Here is a 27868-nt window from a genome sequence, read left to right on the forward strand (position 1 = left end):
TGAGAGCTTACCCCTCAAGTTCGTATTCTTGTAATTACATTAAGTAAATGAATGCACTAAGTAGATGGGTATGATGTTTTAGAAATAGAATTATGGAATATTGTTAAGGTTATTACAATCATCAACATCATCATATGTTGTCAAAGACCTCCCATAGCATCTATCATGAGAATGTAGCACACTCATAGCCTACTTCAAAACTTGTCATTTGTCTTTGCATTTCATGCTATGAATCTGCTCCCATGCAAGAACTAAATGTCCAAAAGAAACCTCTTTAGACAAGTCCAAAGTTTCAAAGGAGAATAAGTATTGTATATACTCAAACAACTAGGGATATTCCTAACTAAGGTTGTCGATCGAATTATAAACTAAATTATAGAAACTGAGAATGTATAGTTATTGTGAAGGTATTAGAGGTACTAATAGTACCATTGGTGGTAGATTGTGTAGCCCTTGTAGTTCTTGTGATTCTCGGTTAGTGTGCCATGGAGGATGCTCGAGACCTTGACCGACTTGGTTGGTTCTCGCTTGAAATCCCAAACGGCCTGTAAGGTGTGAACATACTCGCTCACACACACACACACTCTCTCTCTCTCTCTCTCTGTGTCTCTGTCTCTGTTTCTCTGTTTCTCTCTCTCTCTCTCTCTCTCTCTCTCTCTCTCTCTCTTCTTCCTCTTCTTCTCCTCCTCTTTCTCTTCTTCTCTCTTCTCTCTCTCCCTCTCTCTTACAGCACCCAGGCCCTTCCATTACAATACATCCTTCCCTCTTATGATGGGATGGGGGGGTTTTATATAAGGGAGAAGGGGGTGATTACAGGGGATAGGAGAACAGATAGTGGGGGTGGAGTGGTGGTGTTTACCACCCACCACCTATTGCACTGCCTGGCATCAGGTGGACTCGTCAAGGGCTCGGTGAGGGTCTCTAGGCCCGTGGAATCCCCCTCCACGTTGGCTCAATTATTGTGGCTCCCCCCTGTCATCATCGACATCATCGCCAGCTTCTCTTCCTCTACCTTGGTATCGATGTCATCCTCCTTTCCCCTGCCATATGTTCAGTGGCGATTGGGGGGGGATAATTTAAAAAAGTTGCATTATCCTAAATAAAGGGGGGTTTTATACAGAGAGGGGATGGAACTTTACATCCTCTCCCCCTTAGAGAACTCGAGATGTCCTCATCTCGAAAGAGCTAGGGAAGAGAAGCATTAATGGGCTTAAGGCCTGTGGGTTAGGACCCACCATGTGTCCGCCTATGCAATTCCAAGTGACTCAAGTAGTGCAACTTATATTATTGCAATTAACCATAGGTACAAGAGTATGATTTATTCCTAGCATAAGTTGTATTACATGATGATTAAACTTCTAGGATTTCTAATCATAATAAAAAGGTGTAGTAGGCTCTAGATCTTGGTCTTCATCCGATTCCTCTATATATCGGAAGACTGCACTTGTGTAGCCTTATTCCCTTGGGGACTCCATACCTTCTAGACTTAAGTCAGGGTAGTCTACTTGGACGTTCCCTTGCTCATTGCAGTGGAAACATCAATGGTTTTGGGACATCTCCCACGGATGTGCCCTAACTCTTCGCACAAGTGGCATCTCTTATCCTAATCTCGGGAATCATCCTTGTCATAATTACTTGAATTAAGTCCTTGGATGATTGTCTTTGCTCAAACTAACACATCTTGTAAGTTTGTTGGACACATTCCTTCAGGACCGTGGTTCAAAGGAGTGTTCAGGCCATGGAAAAACTTGGATACTTTCCTACACAATATCCATAGGTGGTGCGTATTTTATTAGGGTTACAAACCTTGAGTAGTAAGCTTCCAGGGTTCATTCTAGCTACTTGAGCTTGAAGAATTCATTCATATTCAAAGTCTGGTAGGTCGGCAGAAGGTATTGTCTGCGTATAGCATCTTTCAGTTGAGCCCAAGTGATAGTGGCTTCAAAAATACCTTGATCTTTGCACCATTGCTCCCATCATCTTCGAGCCTGGCCAACTAGCTTAAGTTTGTCTATCATGGCTTGATTCATGGAGGCAATTCCTGAAGTAGAGAAGTAGTCATCCATCGACTCAATCCATATCTCTACTTCCTACTATGACGTGTATTCCTTCTCCATTAAACTCAAGAGCCTTAATTTGCTTGAGAAGGAATTTCTTCTCTTGCATATCAGCATTCGTGGATGCAAAAGGTGCCTGGAAATCAAGCCATACCACTTAGGTTATTATGTTTAGGATATGTCTACTAACCACACATTAATCAATCATGCATCATTAGGAAGTTTAGCTCTAATACCAACTATAATGTACCCGATGTTTTAGCGGTCCATCGAGAAACAAATCCAAGCATCACCACTCGACACTCCAAGGGAATGTTTCGGGGTTGTCACCACCTAGGGTTTCCCGATGTGGGAGCTTTAACTCAACCGCCAAGACCCTCGGACCGCTTATTGTTTCAAGCATTCCAAGCCGAGCACTAATGGCTACCTCTCACATAGCCGACGCGCCATCCATATCTATGGGTGTAGTGAGCTTACCTCCATGCCGTTCGAGTTACCTCCTCTCCCGCGCACTTCGGTAGCTCCACGATCCAAGTGCAAGCTTCAAGCAAGCTCAATCCTCCTGCTCCAAGCTCCAAGCTCCATTGCCGCGAGCAAGACAAGAGAAGAGAAGAGAAGAGAAGAAGAGAGGAGAAGATGGAGAGCTTCTCCTCCTCGGTCCTTCACCCTCACACACTCACTCCCTCACACTCTCACACTCCCTCTCTCAAGCACAAGCTCAAGCAAGCAAGAACAAGAAGAAAAGGAAGAAGAGGAGAGCTACTTTTGGCCACACACAAGAATGAGCTTCTCATTCACTTTTCAACTTTATATACAAAACCCTAAATCCCTTTTGGGCGGTCATCCCCTTTTCCCCTTTTTACATGGCCGGCTGTAGCCTAGGCCCTTTTTCCCATTGTCCTTCTATCTTCCTAGCTTCCTTTCCACCGCTCGTCTACATTTACAAATTGCATGGCGTTCTTTTACAAGATTTCAGGGTGCGCCTTTTTATTTTAAAATGCGTCTTTCCCCTTTTGCCTTTGCTTTGGACTTTTAAGGTTGCCCTTGCACTTTTGGCCTTTTCTCCTTTTCTTTCTTCAATCGGGCTACCTTTTTCCGCCTTTTCCCTGCGTCTTTTCCACTTCCTTTTGCTTTCTTCGTGTTGGGCTTTCTTCGTGTTGGGGTTAATATTACCCCCCTCCTAGACGAGTGCCAGTCCCATGGCACTCACCGTCGTAGGTAGCAGGCTGTAGCATGCACCGAAGACATGGGTGATAAGGACGCCTGTGGTTTCCGTGGAGGAGTGTTGGTGGTTGTGTGGCAGAAGGTCCTGGGGGCCTGTTGGTGGCCAAGGTGGCTGGTGGAAGGTTGTTGGAGTTGGTGGTAGGGCTATGCTGTGTTGGGGATTGCATTGATGGCCAGTACGAGTGTTGGTTTGTTGGGTATTCTGCACATGACGATTCCTTGCGGGCTTATCGGATGGTAAGGGACAAGCATTCAAAGCTGAGTGTTGATAAGGAGCGATTGGAATTTCGTTGGAGGCTTCAATACCTGCAAGTTGAAAACCTCTCGTGTGATCTCTCCCTAAGGGGTAGTGCTAGTCTTCTTATCGTGCACAAGACGTATTTGATTAGTTTGGGAGACACGTCGAACACTAAGCAAGCCTAGAGTATTGTCCTGCACTTGAGGACCCAAACTGTGCATATACTTTGGTGCAGATATTATGTAAGTGCTCGTGCATACTTAGATATTACATAGTTAGAAGACCGTGGGCTAGTTTCTCATAACAATTCGTGGATGAAGCAAAGTTGTCCATGTGGAGAAGGAGTACGCGTGAAGGCATAGGAGACATCCTTTGCATTGTGACTGCACGATGTAGCATAATGAAATACAAGGACACCGCACTTTTAGTAGCTGGAAACTATTGGACTCGCTTGATGAGTACGGTGTACTTTTCATGGCCAATCGTGCGGTGCTTATCACCACTGATTGCAATGGTACGAAGGCAGAGTGCAAAAGAAAATTGTGCAAGTGGGTCAGGGTGATAGGTCTAACCCTAGGCGAGACAAGCTCCCCAGGTATGTCCTGGCCTTGATGTGCCCTGAACAATCGTGGGTGAGTGTAAGGGGCTAGGGGACTAGGGACGAAGCCGGTCGACCAAGGTCACCAGACGTACCTAATTTGAGGACCCCTAGGTGTTGTGCTATGATCGTGGGTGCTTCTTATTTTTCCATTCATTTCTTTTCCTTTTCTTTTCCTTTTTTTTCGTTTCTTTTTCTTTTTCTTTCTTTCTTTTCTTTTCTTTTCTCTCTTTTTTTTTCTTTTTTTTTTTTTTTTTTGTGCCTGAGTACAACCATTACAATATGTTGAGGCCATCAGCCTTTCAATGGGTTGGAAAATGTCAAGCTTTGAAGGCTCAGAAAATGAATAGTACAATGATGATGGTGCCCTAGCCTCGCTGTTAGAGAAACATTTGGTGAAAGGGGGAGATACACTTGAGATATTGTAACCCTCCTTGCGGCACATGCGATGCTGGTACAATTGAGGTAACGATTGCCGTGAGCCAACAATAGAGCCTGACCCAGAAAGGGGGCGTGGCAATGTGGGCGATTGGCAAGGGTGCTTTCGGCAGTGTGGCTTTGTCGTGGCTCGCTATGGGGTTGTGGGTGTTGCAGTGATTGGGCATTGAGCATTTTCGCACAAGGACCTGTATTATCCTGCATCCACTTGTCGGTTCATGAGAGGATATGCATTGTGTATGCCGCAACTATAATAAACCAGTGCAATGCAAGGAGACATCACTTATTTAAATTCTATGGTGTTGAGTAGATATTTATCACTTGCGCTTGATTAGCTTTTTCTTTTGCTAAAGGCATAGCATATATTAAACGCAGATATGATAAGTTCATACAAGTCAAGAAGATGTCCAGACTTAACAAGTCAGGAACACTTAACCATTTAAAAACAAAAAGTCCTGGCCAGTTATCATTTGATAAGCCCCTTGTGCATTATGGGCTACTCAATTTGTATGAGGCGGGGTGAGTCTGGATGACCGGGTGATTGGGGCTCTACTGCTGGTGTGGGACTCCCGTGGGGGTGAGCAGGGAACATGTCGGCCGCGATATGAATGGTGTAGTCCCGGCTCCCTACCGTCTCCAGAATTTCTTTAAATAATTCATTAAATTCTTCTTTTTCCTGAGCTGCCCTTTCTGCCTTTGAGCGTCTGGGGCCCGAGCAGGAGCTGGGAGTGCGCACCACTAGTGCTGCCACCTGTTGCGTGTTTCGAGTCTCGACTTTCTTGACTCGAGGATTCTTCGGCCTTCGCCCTGGGCAATGTCGCTTAGGGCCTCACTTCTTGGCATACCTCTTGATGGTGGGCACATAGCGCTTCGGCGGAAGGGTGCGTGCCACATGCTCTCGCCTTTTGCGAAGAGCGTCTTTGCAAGCGAACTCTCCATGATTCTCCATGCGTTCCGCCAAAAAAGGAACCCTGCAAGGTGCGAACCAAGGGTTAGACCTTGATACATGACACAATTGTTCGCATGGAAGGGATTTTAGTGTGGCTTATCAAGCGCATATGACAAGAAGGGGAGGGGTGAGGCATGCAGTGTTTGTTGTAGGGGAATGGTCCCCATGCTGATGTTCGCGTTGCCTCCAGACATTAGCGGATATTAGTTTATGCTAAGTTGCATGGACTGGTTGTCGTGGAGTGGGAGAGGGTACGTCCTCAGGAGGATAGACCAAAAAGGGAAGAAGGTGTATAGGAAGGGACTACACCCTGTCTACACCATCAGAGTTGTTGGTCAAGGCCTCCTATGGCGGCAATATGGGTTGCATGCCCTTCACTTGGAGGTGGGGCTGGTCCCCCGACTTGTAAAAGTGTGATGTGAGGAGGACCTGAGGAGCTTAGCCTGTCAAGCCTGACTCTTCTCCCTACGCTTGACTATCATTGCTTGTGTGTTTTGATATTTTTTATTCATGGTGACACAAAAATCAGTGTTTATTTATATACATATCTATGAATCCATGTCACATCACGAGGATAAGAACCAAGTGTAGAACTCGGGGTTGTACCGGAGCATGGCACACGCATCTAGTATTCATGGCAGCTGACTTAATACTGATAGATATTTTGCCACGTCGAGTAGCATGGAACCTTGACCGAGTCTACTGGCAATATGTAACTCCTCTTCGGTGAGAACCTTATCAATCAAAGGGCCCTATAGCCTAGTCCCAGCCAAGTCTGCACCCCGAATGTCAGTGAGCACTCGAAGGGAAGTTGGTGCCACATAGGTTGGGTCTCTTTGAGACCGCCATTTGGCCAATCGCTCTTCTGAGACCGTCATGATCTGAGCCCCTAGTTCGGCCATTACGACGCGGCTTTCGCACCAACGCCGCTCAAATTGACTTTGGCCTGCTGACAGTTGCTTTAATAGCTCTATGTCTACGAGATTCGGTCGACAGAGCACTTCATTGAACGTGACAGTTAAGTGTAGTTCGTCAGCCTCCTCGTCAGGGATGAGTCGCATTTGTTCATGCAGGAGCCTGTCGTAGTGCCCGTTAAGATGTTCTTGTTCTTCCCATGATAGAGGAAAGGTCAAGTACTCTCCAAGCTGCTCCTTGGGGATCGTGCCCACGTCCGCAAGGACGTAGACACGTGCGACCACTTTGAGCTTAGCCTCCAACTCAGTTAAGCATTCTGCGACATTTCTATGTTCAACGAGGGCTTGCTCGGTTGCTATCTCATGCAAAGTTCTAAGAGTTTCCTTAGGCTTTAGCATGGCTGGGGGCTCAGGCCTAGATGAGTAAGATTGGTCAACGCTAGGATTTCTTATGCTCTTGGGGTTCTCACGTTTCTCTGAGGTTTTGCTACCATTTTGTCATGGTTTTTCTCGGATGTGACTGGTACAGATTTGTCATCCTGTTGTGACAGTGTTGCATCCACTCTTGATTGATCAATGTGAGTTCTATTGTCAGTGGATAGAGTGTTGCAAGCAACTGTTGATGGTGCAACTGTTGCTTTGGTTTGTCAGAGCATACAGGTGTGTCTGAGGTTTCACCGCTTATTAAGAAAGGCATCAGTGGGTCCATTGGTGGATGGACTCGATGCTTTATTTATCTGTTCTTCAGCGCTCTTCATCTCAATGTTCTTGGGGTCCATAACCACCTGCAACTATTGCTGTTTTCTCTGCTTTCTCCTCTTTTTCTTGGTCAATGAAGGTGCCTCTCTCGACGACTCAGGACCCTGGGCTATATCGACCGTTGATGTGCTTGGTCGGGCCTCAGCATTTCCCTTCTCTAGTGTGTCCTTATGGGACATAGCCGCGGTTTGCTGAATAGCCTTGCCCGGTTGTGAGGGCACAACTGCCTTCCTTTTCGGAGAGTCAAGCCCTTCAGCTAACTCCCTTGCATTTAACTCCTCCAGCCTAGGCTTTAGGCACTTTGAAAGTGCTGGAGTTGCCGAGGGATTTGGCTGCGACACCTCCACAGGTGAACTTCTAAGGACACGTTCCACATAGGGTATTGTCACGGCCAAGGGCTGTGACTGCTGTGATCCCTGGTTGGAAGTAGTAGCAGCTAGTTTAGTGGGTTGGCTACCCTTGGTGGATTGTGGTGTCAAGTCCCTAGGGCGATCAGAAGTGGTCATGTCTTTTGTTGGCCTTTGAGCACTCATCTGTGTAGATCAAGCATGAGTTGATTTAGTCACATTAGGTTGCTCATGCATATCCTTGAGTCGAGAGCTACAGATGGCATCATGCCCCACCTCTTTGACGTTTGGAAGCTTAGATGGAGATAGAGATTGGAATTGAGCAGTCGCCCTTGACAACTGCTATAGTGCTTCCTGTGTCTGTTTGGGAGAAGAGGGCATAGGAGATCTAGGACTCCTAGGTGGATGTGGCACTAGCTGAATGATTTTCTCAAGGATGTTAGATGATTGTGCCTTTTGCTTTGTTGAGTGAATAGCCTTGCCATGAGCAATGTTGTGCCTATGATGTTTGTTCTCCCCTTGGGAAATCAAAGGCTCCTTGGGCACTAATGATTTTTGTGCACGCTCAGTGGCTGCATCTGATGTCCGCTTGTCAAGCACACTAGGCTGAGGATCTACTTTTTGATAGGCCATGTTTGGTTTCTTGATTTTAGTAGTGATGGGCTCAATCACCCCAATATTTTTGGTTTGAAACTTGGCCTTTCGTTTAGTTTTCCTCCTACGCCTCTTTGCTTTGGACATAGTTTGGGCTTTTGATAGAGGTGGCCTAGTAGGGAGTTTGGGCACCCAAATCCATTGGTTACCTGCGTAGTATCCTTGAGCACGTAGCAACGCTTTGGATATCCATAGCGGTGTTGTGCTGACTCTCCATCGACGCCTCCGTCTATAAGGCTTGGGCTTCTTTCGTGGTCTTCTACGATATTTGTGAGTCCAAACCCTGTCCTTGGCCTTGTCTCTTGACCTTCTTGTTTCCGGCATGGCCTCACTCACTGGTTCTTGTTGTTCGACCTGTGCTTGTATCAACTCTTCCAACAAGTCCTTGCCCTCGTTTGTAGGCTTGACTGTTATGTCATCACCTTCCTCGCCTTTCCCTTGAGGTTCGATGAGGTCACCCTTGCTAAAGGTTGTGACTATCCTCACACCCGGTAGTGTCAAGTGTATCCTCTGTGCTACATAGTCAGCCTCACACTTGGTCGCCCTTTTGAAGGGTCTTCCTAGGAGGGTTTCTTTCCTACAGCTAGCACTTTTTGGAGGAACATGAAATAGGATAGGCAAGCTTTCCATTTCAATTGTTGCAAGGATTTTGCACTTCCCTATAAGTGCTTGTGGGTGTCCCCCATAAGGGCTAAGAGTTGCACTAGTTGGTGTGAGCTCTGGTTGGCCTAGTAGGGTCCATGTTTCATAGGTCAAGATGTTAAAATCTGTTCCCTCATTAATCAGAGCATCGATAGTATGCTCTCTTTTCGCGGTGAGTTTGACCCTAAGATAAGCAGGTGGTACTATGTCTTCATCTTCCGGGTCTTGGCTTGTAAATTTAAGCCTTCTAATAGATGCCCTTTAGTTCTCGACTGCACGACCAGATGTGGATTCTCCACTGCTGTCTTGGATTGTCAATGCAGTGCTATTTAAGGTACATCTCTCGTCAAGAGTGTCCTGTCTAGTCATCTTGGCCTTTGTAGTTTGTTGATGTTGCATTTCGCTCCGACTAGACACGGTGTGAACACAATGTCTTTGTGTTCTTGTGGTGTGGCCTTTTTGCCCTTGATGGCTAGATTGGTCCATTGAGGTTCTAGGGTCTCTGTTTGTCTCTGTTCGGGTATGGGCTTTTGGCTGCTCTTTTGCATGTGAGAATCCATGCTCATGTAGAGCCATTACTTTACTAGGGTCCAATTTGGAAGACCTGTCACGGCGCGCGTTTTCTCTCCAACCTACTCTGGGGAGGTGCGGAGGGGGCAGAGCCCCCCCTCTGCGGGGGTTCGGGGGGGGGGGGGGGGGGCAGTCCCCCCCGGCCCGCAAGGCCGTTACGGTAGACGCCATATGCAATTTGGAGGACCTTTTATAGCCAAATTTTGAACTATGTGCTCTAAATTTTAGCCCGATTATGGATCTGTGATGTGCCTTTAGCTCTACGTAGCCCTTGGGGTCAATTTCGGGGTTTAGATGAGTCACAATTTGTGTTCTGGACACCTGTCCGATTTTGACAGTTTTTGGTCCGATTATAAGATGTTCGATTTTCAGGAGTTTGATTATCAGAATTGGACGTCCGATTCTGGGTGGGTCCGATTGGACCAGTGGTCCGATTTTCAAGTGGTCCGATTCTAGGAATCGGATCGGACAGGGTGGTCCGATTCTGGGACTTGGACGACCTGGTCCGATTATGGACTCATCCGAGTGTCCGAGTCGGGCGAATTGGTTGGTCCGAGTGCCACATGGGTTGGTCCGAGTGCCACATGGCACGTCCGATCGGGCTAGTCCGATTCTGGGAATCGGACGGTCCGACTCCCGAACTCGGGTGGTCCGATTCTGGGAATCGGACCACAGCGAGTTGGTCCGAGTACGTCGACGACGGGCGTGATTCCCGCGCGTTTGTCCCCTCCTCACTGTCTGGTGCACACAATCACCACAAACTTTCTAAATTTGATCAGGGCACTTGTTGGAAAACATCAGACTCACCTGGAGCAGCACGAATCATCGACACCAAGAAATCGAGGCAGTGCTTCCTCGTCTTGTGAACCAGAAGTTCTCTCTCTCTCTCTCTCTCACACACAAGGCAAACCAAGGAAATGAGGTTTGTCCTGGCCTCCCAGGCCTCTTAAGGTCCTTTTCGAGCACTACAGAACCTCACAGCTAGTTCCTTGTCCCTATCTTACCCAGAAACTTGAATCTGGTCCCCTATTTCCCTGTTTTAGCCTGTTATACAGCAACAGAAAACCCCACTATTTGTCTTTTTTTTCTTCTTTTTCCTTGTTTTTTCCTACCCTAAATGCATCCAAATCACAAAATAAATACCTACACTACTCCATTCCACAACATAAATCACAGAAAGCAAAAAACCTACTTGCCAAGGAGATCGAATACCATCTTCAACCCCCTCGCTTCCTACCTATCTACCTCAAGCACCGGTTCAGGGGAAACCTCTTACTTTGATGCTCGATTTGAAGCGCGCAAGCGCTCAAGGCTTGAATCTGTTGGTCCCGGCAACGGAACCAAAATGTGGGAGCTTTCACTCAACCGCCAAGACCCTCGGACCGCTTATTGTTTCAAGCGTTCCAAGCCGAGCACTAATGGCTACCTCTCACATAGCTGACGCGCCATCCATATCTACGGGTGTAGTGAGCTTACCTCCGTGCCGTTCGAGTTACCTCCTCTCCCGTGCACTCCGGTAGCTCCACGATCCAAGTGCAAGCTTCAAGCAAGCTCAATCCTCCCGCTCCAAGCTCCAAGCTCCATTGCCGCGAGCAAGACAAGAGAAGAGAAGAGAAGAGAAGAAGAGAGGAGAAGATGGAGAGCTTCTCCTCCTCGGTCCCTCACCCTCACACACACACTCCCTCACACTCTCACACTCCCTCTCTCAAGCACAAGCTCAAGCAAGCAAGAACAAGAACAAGAAGAAGAAGAGGAGAGCTACTTTTGGCCACACACAAGAATGAGCTTCTCATTCACTTTTCAACTTTATATACAAAACCCTAAATCCCTTTTGGGCGGTCATCCCCTTTTCCCCTTTTTACATGGCCGACCGTAGCCTAGGCCCTTTTTCCCATTGTCCTTCTATCTTCCTAGCTTCCTTTCCACCGCCCGTCTACATTTACAAATTGCACAGGTGAGAGCCCGGCACTCTTTTACAAGATTTTAGGGTGCGTCTTTTTATTTTAAAATGCGTCTTTCCCCTTTTGCCTTTGCTTTGGACTTTTAAGGTTGCCCTTGCGCTTTTGGCCTTTTCTCCTTTTCTTTCTTCAATCGGGCTATCTTTTTCTGCCTTTGCCCTGCATCTTTTCCACTTCCTTTTGCTTTCTTCGTATTGGGCTTTCTTCGTGTTGGGGTTAATACCCGAGTCCACCTCGTAATGAAATGTTTATGACCAAACCCACTAGGATTGACCTCAAATTTGGGTTCCTAGGGCCAAGGTCTCCTAATAGCACTCTAGCGTCGGGTTTCTGACATCTTACTTTATGCAAAGATACCCAATCTAAAGTAGAGCCATACGGCACTTGGTTCAAAGAGAATGGGAAATGAGAGGGATGTGCTGGTCAATCTGTTTGCCCACAGGGCATAGTCCCATTAAGGTCCCCTAAAATGGCATGAATCGGGTTCTAATTTAACAATACCTAAAGTCAAATGGTGATAAATCCTTGTGAGAAGTCTCCCAATTCTTTGGGACCACCTTGCTGTAGGACAGACCCATCAGGGTTCTGCGCACCCACTTCCCTTGATAGCTTTAGTTTTCTAATTAGGTCCTATCACATTTATGTATGACATTCAAAATTAGCTCCCTTAATTAGGCCTTTTAGGGAACAGGGTTTGTTCGCATAATTTATAGCACCGACACAAAAACAAAACAAGCAATCCTTTTTATAAACAAGTTTCTTAACTTATCTTCTTCAAGTTAATCTTTGTCTCCTGCCTATGCAAGAGAATTATGTATCCCTTTTGTCCAACAGAAGTCCCGGTCCAAATCACATGGCACCATAATTTTTATCAAGTATCTAGAATAGGATCTTCCAATGCACTAGACGTTGAGCTCATGGCAGTCTATAGCACTGTTTCAGACTCACCGTTATAGACTCAGCAAGGGGTATCGAGAGCTCCACTGACCCCGAACAACCTAGGAGTGAGACACACTTTCCGTGGTTGGCCTTTTCACCACTCGACCTTTGGTCCGTGAAGCGAACAGTGCTCTCTTGAATTGAAATGCGGTGTGACCGTGGAGATTATCCACCCGTGCAAAATATCCTTTCTTAATTAATCCAATTTTGAGACCCAAGCACAATCAAGGCAATCGGCCTAATATCATCTTCCAAGAAGAACATTCCTTTACTCCCATGGCAACTTGTCATTACAGACCCCTGCCATGCATTTACCATCAAACACAAGCACTTGGAGTAATCATCCAATTCACATTCCATAATCAGTTTAATGCAAAAGCATTTAGGACATTATTTGATCAGCAAAAACAATGGTATCCTTTTCGAAACATTTCAAGAATAGTCGTGATAACCTTTCCATCACGTATTTGCTCTTGCCCTTGGGATCTGAGCGATTCCATGCAAAAATTACTTAACACTTCCTCCATTCAGCTAGGGCATCACTCAAGACATGAGTTTTGATAACCAAACCTTCTTCGTTACAAGTACAAAAGCATCGGTCTTTCCTTTGACTTAGGGTTTCCTAATCCTTGAGCTCTTCGCTTACCCTAGAGTTATTGTTGCATCTAGCCCAACCCCAACTAGGATTGATAGGCATAGTCACTATGGATGAATCTCGATGCATCGTAATCTTAATCCCAATGATTGTTGTTTGTACTAGCTACACATGACTTCAAGATCCCAATGAACTAATAGTTTGAGATATTAGCAAGACCTTAATGCAAGATCAATTTGTGTGACCTTTCCAATTCATGTGGTAAAATAAACAATCATCATAAATAGCATCTCCCATGCACAACTAATTTCCTTTCAAATCTGTGAACATCCTTTATGGTCTACTACATGGGAGCCACTCACAAATAGGAGCTGCGCGATGAGAGCTTACCCCTCAAGTTTGTATTCTTGTAATTGCATTAAGTAAATGAATGCATCAAGTAGATGGGTATGATGTTTTAGAAATAGAATTATGGAAGATCATTAAGGTTATTACAATCATCAACATCATCATATGTTGTCAAAGACCTCTCATAGCATCTATCATGAGAATGTAGCACACTCATAGCTTGTTATTTGTCTTTGCATTTCATGCTATGAATCTACTCCCACGCAAGAACTAAACGTCCAAAAGAAGCCTCTTTAAACAAGTCCAAAGTTTCAAAGGAGAATAAGTATTTTATATACTCAAATGACTAGGGATATTCTTAACTAAGTTTGTCAATCGAATTACCTCTTATAAACTTAATTATAGAAACTGAGAATGTACGGTTACTATGGAGGTATTAGAGGTACTAATAGTACCATTGACAGCTTGTGTAGCCCTTGTAGTTCTTGCAATTCTTAGTCTAGTTTGCTTAGTGTGCCATGGAGGATGCTCGAGACCTTGACGAACTTGGCTTGTTCTTGCTTGAAATCCCAAACAGCATCTAAGGTGTGAACATACCCTCCCTCTCTTCTTCCTCTTCTTCTTCTCCTCCTTCTCTTCTTATCTCCTCTCTCTCTCCCTCTCTCTTATAGTGCCTAGGCCCTTCCGTTCCAATATATCCCTCCCTCTGACGATTGGGGGGGGGGGGGGCTATATAAGGAAGAAGGGGGTGATTATGGGGGGTGGAAGATTAGATAGTGGGGGTGGAGTGGTGGTGTTTAACACCCACCACCTGTTGCACCGCCAGGCATTAGGTGGACTCATCGAGGGCCTAGGGAGGGGTGGTAGGCTTGTGGCCTCCCCCTCCATGTTGACTCAATTATTTCGGCTCCCCCTGTTGTTATCTTCATCATCACTAGCTTCTCTTCCTCCACCTCTATAGTATCGACATCGTCCTCCTTCCCCCCCACCAGGCAGCGGTTGGGGGGGAGTAATTAAAGAAATTTGCATTATCCTAAATAAAGGGGGGTTTTATATAGAGAGGGGGCAGAGCATTACAATTTGTACGATACATCTGTAGTCTATAAGACCATTCATGAGCTTGAGGATATGCCTATAGAGGATGCTAGATGCACATGATTTGTAGGATACAGTTGTGGTCTAATGCTTTGTCTGATGCCTTGATAGTACATGTAGAGATGCTTCAATATTTGGAATGCTTAGAGGCTTTTACTGATGGTTTGAATGTGTTGGATGCACATGATGCTCCAATTAGATTAGATATGGATCAAAAACATCAATAGAAGTAGCTTCCAAAGAGATGAATTAAGAAAGAATAGGCATGTTGCTATGTATTTATTGATGGGAGAATTTTGAGCCTGTATATGGAGGTTCAAAAGCCTCGAGTCTATGAGAGTCATGCATGGATGGATGATCTTGGAGAGTGTGCTTAGTATGGTGCTAGATTTGTGCAAATGGATATTATTTTGATCTATAATCTAGGTGGATGGATGCTTTTGTGCATGCTTAGCAAGAAGTTGACTATATGGATATTTGACTTGGGTGGTTGCACCAGTGGCGCCTTCGGAGGATGTGTAGATTACAAGGGGGTGTATGCAGATTATTATGCTCCATGGGAAACCTTTGTTGTTTCATGCCTGATGTGACAAGGATTGTAGGGGATAGGTTCATAATAAAACTTGTATGTGTAATATGGATATAGTGTAGCAGCACTAACCTTTTTCAAACAGATGTAGCTCAAAGGGCATCTTTCTTAATGCTTATACCTTGGCTTGCAACTTGAAATCTTGTAGAAACCTTGGGGCTTCACATAGAAAGAAGACATAGATATTGAAATTGCAATGGTTGATATGGATGTTGACATAGAAGTCTTTGAAGAGCTTTCAGTTAGAGATAGAAAAACTTGGAACACATTACATATAAGATATTCTCAACTTGAAAAGATTGAGAATGTTAAGAAGACTAAGATCTAATTCCACCACTTGAGCACCATAGTCCTCGGGCTTATTGGGCAATGAGACCATGCCATAGAAATGATTAAGAAGATGCTAATCTAGGATGCTTCAAGGAAAGAGGAGGCTATGTTTTTGTGTGGTGCATGCTTGATTAAAAAAATGTACATTTGTTTTGAGGAACAAGGGAGTGCTTTTTGGCTTTATGGATTAATGGGAGAAAGCATGCAAGAGGGGAACATGAGTTGGAAGGAAAAAATAACCATGGGGGAGGAAGAAGAGCTCATCATGAATTCCTATGCCATCTTCTAAAGGAGAGAGAGAAGTGTTGAACCAAAAGGGAAGAGAGGAGGGTGCAATCATCATTGAAAAGAGAGGAAGGATGCCTACATTACAAAAAGAGAGGAAACGAAACAAACTACATTTGTGGTAGTAGCTCATCAGAGGTTGAGGCACATGCTTTACTAGGACATGTCATAAGGAACTTTAGACACTAAACTACATAATAAAGTGAGCCATATCTAGTAAAAGCATAAATGTTTCTAGTTATCATATAGGGAATTTTAGATTTAAGCTAGTTTTTAAATTTTACTAGGTACACATGAAACTATAACTAGTAAACATAGTGTCTATTTGGTAAATCTTTATGGATTCATATTATCATACATATAATGAAGTATTTAAAAAAACTATGCAGTCATGTTAATTAACACCTAATGAAAAATAAGTGACATGTCTTTTTTTAACATTGGCACTTTTAAGCTTCTTTACATGTAGAGAAAATAGTTTTTGCACTTTAAGAATCTAAGAGAAGGATAAAAATCCTAGCCAAAAAGTCATACTCTATGGAATGCGAAAAACGCGTATAGTATTTGCACAGATAAAGTAATGTTAGATTGAGTGTAAAACATGTGTAGCATTTGCAAGTATAAAGCAACTCTAGATTGAGTATTGATAGTGAACTTATACAATGAAACTAGTACATTATTAGTTTTTCTATATAGTAATCTAAATGGTCTCTCATTATGTTATTTGGGATTAGAGGAAAGATGATAAAAACTCAAAACTTTGAAGACCCTATCCTTGCTTGAAAAGGATCTACAAAAGGCAAGGATGTCAATTCTAATTGACAACCATGTATTTATGCGAGTTACCACCTTTTTGGAGCATCCATTAAATGCCCTTTCATTTTTGAACTGATAGATACCACCACTACACTTTCGGTGCTCTACAACTTCATGGATTCCTCATTATTTTTTTCTTTATCTCCAAAGAATACCAACTTGTAGTCCATTCCATCATCAAAATTAGTCTTTCTAATCTAGTCTTTAAGATTCCTCCACAATCTCTGGACCTCCATGCATTCCCAAAATAGGTGCTAGAGTGATTTTGACTCTCATCCACAAAGTAGACACATGGGGGAGGTTCCAAAGACCTTATGTAGCTTCTTTCTAGTAGAAAACTTATTCATTACTACCCTCCAAAGTTAAAAAATTAGTTTCTTAGAGAGAGTTGAACTAGAAACTCTCTTGATTCTCTTTTCCCAAAATTTGGTCCTAGATCTTAGTTTCCATCTCCTCCAATATGAAGCTGCTTTCATCATACGTTCCTTTGACGTATGCCTTATGTCTTTAGAGTTCCTATATCTCCATATAATCTTGCCATTAGGAACCTTCAAGAACTTGGTAAGATTAGCATTGCTAATAACCATAGAGGTGGGCCAAGGGGACTTGATTTTCTTCATGAATCTCTGCATAAATGCTATCTCCCCACATTTAGATTGATGAGGTTTTGAATTCTCTATAACCCTAGAAAGGAGAGAATGCCATTGTCCTAGATGTCCTTCCACTTAAGAAGTCCTTTGGCCATGATGCTCGGGGGGCTCCCTATATATATATATATATATATATATATATATATATATATACTCTATATAACGTGCGTTCATGGCCTATTTATAAATATCCTAATCTGTGAATTTTTCTTGAATAAAACACAACCCTTTTCTATTCAATATGTAAGAAACCCCTTTATATGACACCCTTATGTATGTAAAATATGTATAAAAATGGTGTTTGAAAAACCCCTTATTTTGAACTCACGTTATATATACATATATTCATGAGTGAACCCCCCGCCCCCCGGAGCCATGATGCTCCTGGCTTGTCCTTCATAGGAATAAAGGGGGGTTTGAAGGAAAGGCAACTGTTCCAAATCACATGCATCAGAGAGGAATCCCCACTCCTATCTTGGACTGTACCCCAACTAGCCTCTTCCATTACTTTCTGTCACATTGTTGTGCCACAGATAGAGAAACCTTGATTTTCTACCTAGAAAGAATGAGGTCCATCCAACAAGCATCCTCTTGAAGCAAGCCTCTCATCTTAACCAAACGTAGCCAATGTCTTAGCAAGACTCCTCTTAACAAGACTCCAAGGATGGTTCACCTCCATCCTCTTGATTAATTTGAAGATCGAGACCTTAGCTCTATCAGCCACTCGAGGGATTCCCAAACCTCCTTCCACTTTTGGAGTCGTGAGACCAAAGCCCAAGAGATAGATGTCTAGCCTCTTCTCGCTAAAGGCTTCCCCCATAGGAATTCCACAAAATCCCTCTCCAACACATTCCAAGAGTTTTGACGTAGATTCAATATCATCATCCACCAGAAAGGCGATCAAAGAGGCAAGCATAACCTTCATTATTATAGCTCTCCCTAACCAGCTCATAGGGACTCCTTTCCCTTTGTCCACTTTTTCCTTGACCTTGTGTGTGAGCCAATCAAATCTCTGCTTCATTGTGATTCCAATACTAAGAGGACACCCTAGATGAAGGCCTTAACTTTGTTAGCTAGTTGAAGGATTCTCTAATAAAGCATAAATCACCTTAGTCTAGACTAGGCTAGGGTTAAGTATAAAAGGTGGGGATGTAACATGTGAGGGATCTTTTTACCATTTTAAAACAATACATGCTTTGAGGTTCCTTTTTACCATTTTAAAACAATACATGCTTTGAGGTTCCTTCCTCCCACCAACTAAGAGGGTACATGCACTTAGCCACCAAGTTATGGGGTGCATACCATGTCCCACCTTGACATGAGGTGAGTATTCATGTTGTAGCTTACATCTATGATTTTTAGCCTTCCATGGCAATACTATTTCATGCTTAGCTACCTGGATATGACTTCCTTGCAAACATGGTATATTTCTTGTATTCTTTGTAAGTATGGTGTATTTCATAAATTTCTAGTTATATGTCTTGTTGGGAGAACTAGCATATTACATTGGTATCAGAGCATTGATTTTGATCCATGTGGCAAGTCATTTTCATGGTGGATCTAGTCACAATATGATTACAAGGTAACCGGGAGGCCAAAATTTAGTCACAGGGCTTACATAGTTTAAATCATGACTAGCGGAAGTGTTCTTCAGCAAGTTGGGACCAAGTTGGTGGAATTTGAAGGAGTCTAGAAGGAAAAATGGCGGGCTCAAGGCCATTTTAGCAAGTCGTGGTCCATTTGAAGGTCATTTTGAGTCTTCTTGGACAAAAGGATAACCTACAGTGACTAAGTGAGGTAAAAGAAGAGTTACTTTTGAGAAGAAGAATTTCTCTCTCTTGTTCTCAAGCTTTTCTCCAAGAATCCATGGCTTCCACTGCTTCAATCTTTCTCCAATGATCATTACTCAACTGATGAGACACTAGGGCTTGATTCTTTATGCCACAAGCTTCATGTAGAGTAGTCTATTGCTTAGCTTAAGTAAGTTTCATACTCTAGGACAAGAGGAGCAGTTTGCACAAATTGTGCTGATTTTAGCCTCTCCTCTCCTCGATGAAAATTTTAGCTACAGGGCTTCTTGCAATGGATTACTCCAAGCTTCTACCAAGATTACTCAATCTTAGCAAGTGATCAGTGACATCTGTCACCTTCTTCATCATTCTTGAGCTTTCCAAACCGTGGCTATGGTAGATTTATGATAGCAGTGAGTTTTTTTTAAAAAATTCTTCAAAGTATCAAAGGGCTTTTGTTTTATCAATCATCCTTGAGCTTCTTCAGCACTCATTGAACCGACATTGAACATTTATTGCAAGATTAGGGCACTTCTACTCTTGAAATGAGTCAAAATAGGGTAGCCACTTGAATTTTCAAAATTTTTGAACTTTGAAGGATGTTATCATGGGGTTTTTGGTTCTTGATATATCCTAAAGCTTCTATGCACGGGATTATATCAAGAATTCATGGTCTTGCTTCAATATTGCAAGGATAGGGATTCTTCTTGGCATTGCAAGTGTATGGGAAGCATATCCAAGTTTATATGCTTCAATGGAAGAGTTCTCTATCAAGGATTGAAGTCTTCTACCCTTTTGCATGCTTATCATTGATTTTATTTCAAATTTCCAGCCACATTTGGGCTACAAGGATCACTTCTATCAAATATTTTGGATATTGGAGCTTTCTTGAAGGAAAATTGGACTCTATGAGCGACATATTCATCTTGGGGATTGAAGCTTGAGGATATTCTTGGCTACATCAAGCAGGAGATCAAGAATTTCAAGTATCAAATGGTAATTGGAGTTTCCATAATCATCTTCCAACATTGAAAGAGATATTTCTAAATTTCACTCTTAATCCCTTTAATATCCAATTTCTTAAGCCATCCAATTGTTGAAAAGGGATAATTAAGAGTAGTCCCATTTAAGAATTACCATTTGATTGCAGTTAGACCCAACTTAGGGCTGAATGATGTTGTGCTGAAATCTTTTCATCTATCTCAATAAAAAAATCAGAAGTCAATTGTTAATAATCTCCTCCATTTGTTGGAAACTTTATGCCTAACCCTTACCTTGATTGCTTGATGGATTGAATGCAATTTGACTAAGAGTAGAATCCAGTGGTAAGTGGAATAAAATTGTAAAGCAGTGAGTCACTACTATAAGTATTCCTTACCTATCCCCATTTTAATTCTTGCCCTATTCCATTTCCGTTCTTACATATCATAAAATGGCAAAAATTTGATTAAGCCATGCATATCACACATTGATTGTTAGAAAACTAGCCTTGCCATGTATATTTGAACCGAGGAAAAAGATCGAAGCCAGATGAGATAGCAAGACAATAGAGAGGTGACCCTCCCTTGCTATTTAAGACTCCGTAGGGGTGCACAACCTGACCTGGAAGGAACTTTGCACACCTTCCAGAGTTTCAGAGCCCATTTAGGTGCCTCTCATATCGTTTTATCCCTCACCATAGGTGGTGGACCATGTAAGACACAATGGATGAAGATTTGAAGACTAGTGGTACCAAACATGGCAGTTTGTGACATCCTTGAACAGATATATAGGTCTTTCTAACAAGTACCTATCGATTGCAGGTGTTTCTTGGATATCTATAGGCTCCCTACAGCCCATCATTGATCTATTAGTTGTTTTTGGGGTCTACAAGTACTATAGGACCCATTTCATGGTGAAATAGGGTTTCCACAGAGTGTTTTGCAGGTTGCAAGAATTCACACGACAGGTCCATAGCTTCTATTATAGGAATTTATATCATGATGTGATTTGGGAGCTTGATAGCTTGATTTGAAGAGGGGATATCAAACTTTGATTTGAATCAGAAATTTCAGTAATCGGATTGCATGAGCAAAAGTTATAGAAATTTTTCTGAGAGGGGGTCTAGTGGGATTGCACCTAAACAGGCTAACAAGGGTGTACTGTTTGAGTTTATTTCACCCATAAACCCTATTTTAATATGAGATCTTACTAAATATGGAGTACCCCTACTATATAAGCTTCCTTTGGATCAAGAAACCATTGGCATTGGTGCAATACTAAGCAAGTTATTGACAGTTTTCTTTCCCATAGGCATTTTGATAGCACCTATCCATAATGGCCAAAAACAAAGAAAAGATTAAGTCATGGAGACCATTCAAGAAGAAATAAAAGAATATATCAATGATCAAAACAACACTAATGAAGCCCTCAATAAGATGATGTTGTAAGCATTGGTAATGCTCATAGTGCACGAGTGGGTAATGATGGAAATCCCTTGTCTCACAAACCTTTTGAAGACTCTATGATTTCAAGAGAGATGCATATGCTGAACTTTGTGATGATTATTATGATGGAAATACTTGGAAAAGGTTGAGAAAACATCCAAAAAAGTGGATGAAGGACTTCAACAGCTGGTCAAGTTTATGAAGAGTAGATTCAAAGATGTAGGAGCAGCTATCAAAGACTTGAAGACTCAAGCCACATCTTTCCCAACAAATGTACCCACTTCACATATTTAAAATGCTTCAGCCTAGCCCTCCAATATGAAAGGAAAGGGGATTGATCAGCCTATAATGTCAACCTTTGAGAAAGGAAAGCCTTCAACATTGAAGAGTGCTTGTTATCAACCACCAATATCAATTCAATTCAATTCAAGACACGAGATTACTTATGAAGAAGAGGAGGACTTAAGAGAAGAAGAGAATGAGGAGTTTCATATATGTGACCCCTTCTACAAATATTTTCCCTCTCAATCTACTGTTAAGCAAAAAGAATTGGATTTTCATGATAAGAGTGGAAGTTTGATGAAGCAATGTCATTTCATGATATCACCAACAGAGACAAGTAATTTTATGGTAGCCCACAAATGGGCAGCCCACAAAGAAGGTCATTTCATGATATCACCAACAAAGACAAGTCATTTCATGGTAGCCCACAAATGGACAGCATCATTCTTTTGGATTGGGACAACCAAATAAAAATGGTAATACTTCTAGACCAAACTCTTTTGGAAGTGATTCAATGAATAGAGATTCTTGGAGATAATAATCTCTTGGGTAGCACTCCAACAATTTTCAGCCAACCTATAATGAAAGTGAGTACAAAGAAAAGATTACCATTTCCAACTTCAAGGGGGATAATGCATCTCCAATGGAGTGGGAAGAATGGGTAAACAAATTAGAGATGTACTTCACACTTTTCCCTCGCCATAATGAAGCCGAGTTATATTTTGTGGCACTCCATCTTGAAGGCCATGCACATACATGGTGGGGACATATGCAAATAGTTGGTCACAATTTTGCGTCTTGTGAGGATTTTAAGAAGGCAATGTTGGAAGTGTTTGTCTCTCCAATGGAGAAAGAAAGATTGCAAAGAAGATGGTATGGTCTTCAACAAAGGGGCATGTCCATTTGTGATTACTCTAATATGTTCCTTACTCTTCTATGTACATTGAAGGGATTGATGATTTGGCCAATTTAAACAACTACATCTTTGGTTTAGATGCAACCCTCTCTTAAGAATTAGGTGCAATGCAGCCCAAGACAATTCATGAAGCCATTTTATATGCTGAAAGGTATGAACAAAAATATAGAAGAGGATCAAAGAGGGTTCAACCAAAAAGTGCAGGGTATTCATTACCTAATTAGTCTTCAAGGGTTGGAGCACATTTCAGCTAGCAAAGGGATGTTTATAGGTAAGAAGGCAAGGGAACTAGTACCTATAGCAGTAATTACAGCAAGTTGCCTATATATCCAATAGTCTATGAATCAGAACCAAGAGGAGAAAATGTTTATAGACCAATGGCTGAGGCAAAACAAAGCTTTGCAAGGGCTGAAAATGCACAATAGGGATCTCAAAATAGCACTTACAGCAAAGTCCTTTCAAATGAACAAATAAGAGACATGAGGACCAAAGGGTTATGTTTCAAGTGTGGAAAAAAGTGGACAAAAGACCATAGACTGAAATGAAAATCCAAAAATAGCAAGCTTAACTTTGTCATCATCGATGAGCCAGATGAGGATGAAAGTGAAGAGGGAAATGCATTTCATGTAGAAGCAAACCCTATGGTTGAAGAAATGCATGATGAGCATGAAGGAAATAATGATGAATTTTATGATATTGTGGACAGTTTTCCTTTTGATCCAGGTGGTTCTTTATGTGTAATCTCTCATGATGCATGGACCAGTTGTAAAGGAGAAATACCCTTAGACTTGAGGGGCTAATCAATGGTAGAATGGTTCACCTTTTGATTGATACGGGCATCACCCATAGCTTCATTAATACCAAATATTTGCATGGTTTGAGATTGCTTCCTCAACAAATTCAAGTGCCGTTGAAGATTCAAGTGGCTAATGGAGCTTATGAATCAAATAATGAGGTATGCCTACACACTCCTATTACTCTTTCTCCTTCATGTATTATGGAAGTGGACTTGATCACTTTTGAAATGGGTCCCATAGATATTGTCATTGAGTATGATTGGTTAAAAAGCATTGGAAATTTTTCTTTGGACTTGCAAAATATATTGATGGAATGCCAATGAAATTGGCAGCCTATAATATTGAAGGGCATTGGTTAAAAGCAAATGGAACTTATCTCTATGAAAAAGATGCGTAAAGAAATGAATGCACGGTCATGCATATTCACTCTTTTGCTTACGAAAGTGGATGAAGAGCAGTCACCAAATAAGCTATCATCTTCTTCAAAGCAAAAGGATCCAAGAATGGAAGAGCTATTGGAGGAATACAAAGATTTATTTCAGCAACCATCATCTTTACCTCCAAAGAGAGAGGTAGACCACCCTATTGACTTGCTGCCCAATACAAAACCCATCAAGAAACCTCCCTATCGCTTGTCAAAGTTTGAAAGGAAAGAGGTGGAATGACAAGTTAAAGAGTTGCTACAAATGGGTTTAATTGAGCCAAGTCAATCTCCGTTTTCCTCTCCTGTGCTCTTAGTTAAGAAAAAAGATGGATATTTTCGCATGTGCATTGATTATGGGGAGCTTAACAAGTCCACGGTGAAGAATAGATACATGATTCCTCGCATTGATGACCTCTTGGATGAGATCAAATATTCAAAGGTCTTCACCAAGATTGATCTTCATTTGGGCTATCATCAAATTCAAATGAAGGAAGGGGATAAGTATAAAACAACGTTTAGGATTGAAAGAGGGTTATACCACTTCTTGGTCATGCCATTTGGGCTTTTAAATACACTTACTACTTTTCAAGCACTCATGAATAAGATGTTGCAGCCTTTCTTGTTCAAAATAGTCATTGTATTCTTTGATGATATTCTCATTTATAGCAAATCCAAGGATGAGCATTTAATGCATGTGCGAGAGGTCTTTGACACATTACAAAGACACACACTCTTTGCCAAAGTGTTCTTTCATGAAAGATGAAGTGAAATACTTGGGTCACATTGTTGGAGAGCAAGGAATTCGTGTGGATCCTAATAAGGTAAAATGTGTCAAAGAATGGCCTACTCCTACGAATTCTACTTCCTTGAGAAGTTTCCTTGGATTGTCTTCATTCTATAGAAGGTTTATAAAAATTGTGCTCATGTGGTAGCTCCTTTGACTGATAGGTTGAAGAAACAGGCTTTCTTTTGGGACTCCATAGCCGACAAGAGCTTCAATGAGTTGAAATCTCTATTAGTTTCAGCACCTATTCTTGTATGCCCGAATTTCTATAAGGAATTCATTATGTGTGCGGATGCTAGTGGAAGAGGATTTGGGGCTATTTTGTATCAATACCATGGAGTTATAGCCTATGATAGTCGCAAGCTTGATGACAAGGAGCATCAACTACATGTCTATGAACAAGAGATGTTGACAGTTTTGTATGCTATCAAAAAGTGGCATCACTATATATATGGGGTGAAGAGTGATCATTCTGTGCTGAAATACTTCCTTTCCCAACCAAATTTGTCCCCCTAAACAAAGGAGGTGGCTAGCTACTCTTCAAAGCTATGATTTTAAAAGATCCTACTGTCAAGATTGTGGGAGAGAAGGAAGGAGTCTCGCTTGAAGCTTTCTTGCTTGCACAATGGGGGAAGACACACAAGGGTGGAGGCTGAAAACAGTTTTCCTCTTCTTAGTTGTGTAAGCCAAAAGAACTCAAGTACAAAGAAATAGAAGAACCCTATATATGGGTCTCAAACCAAACTCAACTAACTAAGGTGGCATACTAACTGAGCCACGAACTAGAATAGATAAGGATAGCTATCATGTAGCTATTATTCATGGGCGGTGTACCAACCGCGTCTGCAACTGACAGGTCGGTGACATAATACACAATGGTCACCTTGGCGTATCATGAGTGGAGCTCGATATCTCAACACCTACATGGCTGGAAAAGATAATGTTGTGGCGGATGCTTTATCACGTATGTAAGCATGTTCTTCATCTTCAATTTCAATTGTACATAAGGATTGGATTCATGACATCCCCAAGAAGAATATTTTCTTGATAAGCAAGCATCAAAGATAATGAAGGAATTTTAGCAAGGAAAAGGAGAAGAGTATCCCAATTTCAATTAGCACAATGGTCTTTTATGGTATCATGGTAGAGTCTACTTGACACCACAATCCTCTTTCAAAGACCGTATTTTGCATGAGATGCATTCTTCACCTTTAGCAGGTCATCATGGGTTGTTCAAAACATTTGAAAACATCCATAAGAGCTTCTATTGGAAGGGCATTTGGTGGGATGTCAAGTATTATGTGATGCAATGTCTTCCGTGTGTCAACAAAATAAAGACTCATCTCTTCTACTTGGTGGCTTACTTCATACACTCCCTATTCCTCAAGGAAAGTGGACTAATATCTCTATGGATTTTATTTGGCATTACCTACAACCAAGCATGGGTGGAATAGCATTTATGTGGTAGTTTATCAGTTGAATAAATCAGCCCATTTCATCCCTACTAAGGCCCAATTTACAGCAAAGCAAGTGGCTCAACAATTCATGGAATGTATTTTCAAGCTTCATGGTTTGCCAATGAAGATTGTGTCCCATCATCACACTAAGTTTATGGGCAGCTTTTGGAGGAGTTTGTTCTCTTCAATGGGGACTCTTTTGACTCCTAGTACCGCATATCACCCACAAATGGATGGGCAAAATGAAAGAGTTAACAAATGGCTAGAAGTTTATTTGAGGCATTTTTGCCATGTGACACAAAATGCATGGGACCAATGGCTCCATCTCGTAGATTTTTGTTACAACAATACTTAACATATGAGCATTGGAATGTCTCCTTTTGAAGCTTTATATGGCTACAAAGTACAAGTACCCTCCGCATTGTTTCACAACGATGTAAATCCACAAGCTCGTGAGGAGTTGGAAAAGATGGAGGCTCTTATGAAGCAATGCAAGGACAACATTTTCAAAGCTCAAGAGACAATGAAGGTCTATGCGGATGAGAAAACAAGACATGTGGAGTTTGAGGAGGATGAATGGGTATTTTTGAAGGTTCCCAAGTCAGGTTATGCTTCTCTTAAAGGAGGACACAACAAACTTGCTCATAGGTTTTATGGTCCTTATCGTATTGTCAAGTGAGTTGGGGATCTTTCTTATCAACTAGATTTACCTTCAAACACAAGAATCCATAATCTCTTTCATGTGTCTCAGCTTAAAAATATGTGGGTCCTCAAATTCAAGTTCTTGAAGAACTACCTCCCTTGGATGATGATGGTTTGATCATATATGAGCCTGAGAAGATTATTGGCAAGAGGAAGAAGGTTCTAAGGAATTGTATTCTTGTGGAATACCTAGTCAAATAGAAGGGTTTGCCTATTGAAGAGTCTTCATGGCAACAAGCATCATATTTGGAAAAATTTCCATGGCTTAAGCAAGAGGATAGTTCATAAACAGGACAGTAAGCAGCTTGTTGAATTAAATTTCTATGGGAAATTAAATTGATTTATCGGCATCAAAATTTAATTTTGAAGGCATGGTTGGATACTACATGTTGTCCTCTACATTTCTATATCTTGCATGTGGAAATCCGCCACTTTTAGCTCAAGATATGGCCAATTTTGTACTACATCCTATTTTGGACAGTTTACAACAGTCTTTTCCATTTATATGATCCTTCTTTATCAACTTCTTTGATCTTCATCAACATGGAGCTTCATTATAGCATGATTCCAAATGATTCAAGCCATCTTTGAAATCATCTTTATAATTTGTTTCCAATTCATCTTTGAGGACATAGCTCTTTTAGGTCGGGATGGCTTGTAATAAAGCATAAATCACCTTAGTCTAGACTAGGCTAGGGTTGAGTATAAAAGGTGGGGATGTAACATGTGAGGGATCTTTTTACCATTTTAAAACAATACATGCTTTGAGGTTCCTTCCTCTCACCAACTAAGAGGATGCATGCTCTTAGCCACCAAGATATGGAGTGCATACCATGTCCCACCTTGACATGAGGTGAGTATTCATGTTGCAACTTACATCTACGATTCTTAGCCTTCCATGGAAATACTATTTCATGCTTGGCTACCTTGGCTATGGCTTCCTTACAGACATGGTGTATTTCTTGTATTTCTTTGCAAGTATGGTGTATTTCATAAATTTCCAGTTATGTCTTGCTGTGAGAACTAGTATATTACAGATTCCCAAACCTCCTTCCGCTTGTGGAGTCCTGACTAAAGACTAAGAGTTAGATCTCCAACCTCTTCTCCCTAAAGGCTTGCCCCCATAATAAATCCACAAACTCCCTCTCTATTGCATTTGAGGAGTTTTGACTAAAGGTTCAAAATCATAGTCAAAAAGGTGATTAAAGAGGCAAGCACACCCTTTATAATTACAGCTCCACCCAACCAACTCACATGGACTCCTTTCCATTTGTCCACTTTTTATTTGACCTTGT

Source organism: Lygodium microphyllum, chromosome 12 (genome assembly GCF_053477565.2).
Source record: "Lygodium microphyllum isolate KBCC chromosome 12, Lygodium_microphyllum_v1.1.10, whole genome shotgun sequence".
Classification (NCBI taxonomy): domain Eukaryota; kingdom Viridiplantae; phylum Streptophyta; class Polypodiopsida; order Schizaeales; family Lygodiaceae; genus Lygodium; species Lygodium microphyllum.